We start from the raw sequence: 4,970 nt of genomic DNA on the forward strand, positions 1-4,970 counted from the left end.
GATTTTTAACGACGGTGCTCGTCGGCGCGGATGTTTATAGCCGATCGGCGCGGCTCTCGATTTTTAACGACGGTGCTCGTCGACGCGGATGTTTATAGCCGATCGGCGCGGCTCTCGATTTTTAACGACGGTGCTCGTCGGCGCGGATGTTTATAGCCGATCGGCGCGGCTCTCGATTTTTAACGACGGTGCTCGTCGGCGCGGATGTTTATAGCCGATCGGCGCGGCGCTCGAGGTTTAACGACGGGGCGGGCGGCGGCGGATGTTTATAGCCGATCGGGCGACTCTCGATCTTTAACGACGGGGCTCGTCGGGGCGGATGTTTATAGCCGATCGGCGCGGCTCGATTTTAACGACCGGGCTCGTCGGCGAGGATGTTTATAGCCGATCGGCGCGGCTCTCGATTTTTAACGACGGTGCTCGTCGGCGCGGATGTTTATAGCCGGTCGGCGCGGCTCTCGATTTTTAACGACGGTGCTCGTCAGCGCGGATGTTTATAGCCGGTCGGCGCGGCTCTCGATCTTTAACGACGGTGCTAGACGGCCTTCAAGGCTAACTCCTTACCAGGTCGAGCGACCTTAGCCTTCATAACTTATCTCGCTCTTGAACAGTCTTTGTGCCCGGCCGAACGGCATGGGTCATTTGCTTGCGAACCTAATCGGCTGGGAGGCCTTCACTTATTCGGGTGCTTGGCTCGGATAATCCATATGCCCCTTTTACCCAGCTTGGAGAACGTACTCCTGGCCGAACGGCTCAGGGTCTGCTTCGAGCATTTTGGCTCGGATAATTTATCTCCATCCGGAAGGTACTGGGTCTTTGATCCTCGAGCGCTTGGCTCGACCCATTTACCTCCGGCTAAGCGGCTCGTGGCCTTCGTTTCTTGCCAATGCCTTATATCTGTTCTCTTGATTCTTCATTTCTGCATTTCATTAGTTGAAAAAGTACATAGGATGATTTACATTGGCACACCTTTCACCCCGCCCGGTAGGGGGTCGCGCTCCACGGCCTATCTAATCGCCGACCGCCCTCATCCTCCAAATAATACGCGCCCGAGGGAGCTTTCGATGATTTTGAAGGACCCGCCACGAGCTTCAAGCTTGCCGACGTCGCCGACCGGCTTGACTTTCTTCAGACAAGGTCGTCGACCTGGAATGATCGGGGATGACGCGCGGTTGTAGTTTTGCTTCATCCGTTGATGATACGCCATCAGCCGAACGGATGCCTTGGCACGCTCTTCGTCGACCAAATCCAGCTCCATATTCCTCCGCTCGGCGTTGCCTTCATCATAACATGGACCCGGATGGACTCAACGCCGACCTCAACCGGAATGACCGCTTCACCTCCGTACACCGGATGAAAAGGTGTAACGCCTGTTCCTTCCTTAGGAGTTGTTCGGATGGCCCATAAAACGCTCGGCACTTCATCTGGCCAACTTCCTCCCAAGTGGTCGAGCCGAGCACGCAGGATACGGAGAATTTCTGTTGCTTTGAGGATAGGCCACGGATGTGAAATGTTGCTCAATGTCGTAGCCCTTGCACCATCCTCTGAACCTTCACCTGGAGAACTGTCTTCCATTGTCGGACACTAGTCGACGCAGGATGCCAAATCGACAAAAAATGTGTTGCCGGATGAATTTGTTAACCATTTGTTCGGTGATCTTTGCGACCGGCTCTGCCTCCACCCATTTGGAGAAATAGTCGATCGCCACTAGTAAAATTCTTTGTCCAGACGCCAATGGGAACAATCCAACAATATCCATTCCCCATTGGTCGAACAGGCAGAAACGCTTTACGCCTTCATTTCTTCGGCCGGTCGGTGGGAGAAGTTGTGATACTTCTGGCATGAAAGGCAGGTAGATACTGTCCGAGCGGCATCTGTTTGTAAAGTTGGCCAAAAGTATCCGGCCAAGAGGATCTTCTTGGCCAATGAGCGCCCGCCCGGATGACCCCCGCAGGATCCTTGATGTACTTCTTGGAGGATGTAAGCTGAGTCCTCCGAGCTTACACATTTCAGCAAAGGGCGCGAGAAAGCTTTCTTGTAAAGCTGATCACCGATTAGTGTAAACCGACCGGCTCTTCTTCTGAGGAGCCGGGCTACATATTCATCGGATGGTGTGGTGCCCGAACGGAGGAATTCTATAATAGGTGTCCTCCAGTCGTTTGGAAACGCGAGGCCTTGCATCCGGTCGACATGCGCCACCAGCAGCGTTTTTTCAATTGGTTGCTGAATGGCAACTGGTGTTATTGCACTTGCGAGTTTGGCTAACTCGTCTGCTGCCCGGTTCTCCGTTCGGGGGATCTTCTGTATAAGCACCTCTCGGAAAATAGCTTTGAGTTTTTCAAAGGCCTCAACGTAGAGTTTAAGCCGAACACTGTTGATTTCGAAGGTGCCAGAAAGTTGTTGAGCGGCCAACTGTGAATCCGAATAGAGAGTCACCCGACCGGCACCCACATGCCGGGCTGCCTGCAATCCGGCTATGAGGGCCTCATACTCTGCTTCGTTGTTGGTAGCCTTGTAATCCAGTCGGACGGACAGGTGCATCTTCTCTTCTTGAGGTGAGAGCAGCAATATTCAATCCCGAGCCGAGTAGAGGACCCATCCACATATATTCTCCACATAGCTTCCGGCTCTGGCCTTTGCACTTCGGTCACAAAATCAGCCAGGGATTGGACTTTGATCGCCGAGCGGGGTTGATATTGGATGTCAAATTCACTTAATTCTGTCGTCCACTTGATGAGCCGTCCGGACGCTTCTGGATTTAACAGTACTCTTCCGGGACTGTTCGTCCGGACAATGATGGTGTGAGCCAAGAAATACGGTCAAGGCGCCGAGCGGAACTAAAGCAAAGGCCAACTTCTCGAGCCGGTGTAACGAGATTCAACATCTTTTAAAATGTGGCTTAGAAAATACACCTCGCTCTTCACCGCCGCCTCACAAGTCTTGAGCCTACTGCATGCTCGATTTGACAGATAAATATCTGATGACTCACCCCGTCGGCTTAGCTAGCAGCGGAGAATTAAGATATGTCTTCAATTCTCCGAAAGCTCGGTCACATTCTTCATCCCACTGGAATTTAGTAGCCTTGCGCAAGATCTTGAAGAATGGAAGGCTCCGATCAGCGGTTTGGATAGAGCAGTTATCCTACCGGTCAACCGTGCACTTCCCTTGTGTTTCTAGGAGGAAGCATGTCTTGCAGAGCTTTCACCTTGCTGGGGTTGACTTCAATTCCTCCCTCGGTCACTATATATCCCAAGAAACGCCCTCCTTTGGCTCCGAACAGGCATTTATGGGATTGAGCTTTAGTTTGTATCAGCTTAAAGTCTGGAAGGTTTCTTCCATATCCTTGCAAAGATCAGTCGCCCTAAGGGATTTAATAAGAATGTCGTCTACATAAACCTTCATATTTCGTGAAATCTATTTTCTGAACACTTTATTCATAAGTAGTTGAAGACACTTGCATTCTTTAGTCCGAACGACATCACATTGTAACAGTACGTGCCGTCAGTAGTCACAAAGCTAACCTTTTCTTGATCGTCCTTGGCAAATGGTGCTTGATGGTAGCCTTGGTAGGCGTCGAGCATGCAAATCAATTCGCAACCAGAAGTTGAATCTACTACCTGATCAATTCTCGACAAGGGGTAGTAATCCTTGGGAAATGCTTTATTTAAAGCCCTTAAGTCGATGCAGACTCTCCACTTGTTTTCCGGCTTGGAGACCAGTACCACGTTGGCTAACCACCTCGCGTATGTGGCGGCCTTCGAAGTTTTTCTACTTCCGCCGGATGATCTCGGCGCTGAAGTCCCTTTTTCTCTGCTTCACTGGTCGAGCCTCCGGTCGGACATGCAACTCATGCTGCGCTAGGCTCGGCGAAATTCCGGGCAACTCATGTGTCGACCAGACGAAGATATCATGATTTCGTTGGAGACATTGGATCAGTTCCCCCTTCTGTTCCTCCTCCAGATCAGAGGCGATAAAAGTTGTAGCCTCCGATCGGGTCGGGTGAATCTGTACTTCCTCTTTTTCTTCATAAATTAAAGGGGGCGGCTTTTCAGTGATGGCATTTACCTCGATTCGGGGTGCCTTCCGAGCAGAGTTGGATTCTGCTCGGACCATCTCGATATAGCATCGCCGAGCTGCTAACTGATCACTCCGTACTTCTCCCACTTTGTCCTCCACGAGGAACTTTATCTTCTGGTGGAAGGTTGAGACAACCGCTCGGAATTCGCCGAGCGCCGGTCGTCCCAAAATGACGTTGTAGGACGAGGGAGAGTTGACCACCACGAAGTTTATTGTCCTGGTCCTCCTGAGCGGCTCCTCTCCCAGTGAGGTAGCCAGTCGGATCTGTCCGACCGGCTGAACTTCGTTGCCCGTAAACCCGTAGAGCGGGGTCGTCATGGGCAGTAGCTCGGCACGATCAATTTGCAGCTGATCGAACGCCTTCTTGAATATGATGTTGACCGAGCTCCCTGTGTCAACAAATATGCGGTGAACAGTATAATTTGCTATTACCGCTTTAATGAGCAGAGCGTCGTCGTGGGGCACTTCTACTCCTTCCAAGTCTCCGGGACCGAAAGTGATTTCCGGTCCACTTGCCCGCTCTTGGCTACAACCAACTGCGTGGATCTGTAGCTGCCGGACGCCCGCCTTTCTGGCTCGGTTGGAGTCTCCCCCGGTCGGCCCGCCAGCAATAACGTTAATCTCGCCCCGGGAAGTATTGCTTCTGTTTTCCTCTTCCCGAGCGGACGGTCGTGACCGTTCTCTGGACGCCCGGCGATTCTCCTGTCTCGGAGATCGGTGTCGATCGGGTGTCTGTTGATGTCGCCTTTCAGTGCGGGTCCGGTCAGCTTCATGGGTCCTTTGTCTCCTGTCGATGGGAGGAGACCGTCGTTCGGCATTCCTGGGAACGGGATTGGCCACGAAGGGAAGACTTCGACAATCCTTCGTGTTGTGCGTATTCGTCTGGTGGAAGG

The sequence above is a fragment of the Zingiber officinale genome, chromosome 1A, assembly GCF_018446385.1.
Source record: "Zingiber officinale cultivar Zhangliang chromosome 1A, Zo_v1.1, whole genome shotgun sequence".
In the NCBI taxonomy this organism is placed as follows: Eukaryota; Viridiplantae; Streptophyta; class Magnoliopsida; order Zingiberales; family Zingiberaceae; genus Zingiber; species Zingiber officinale.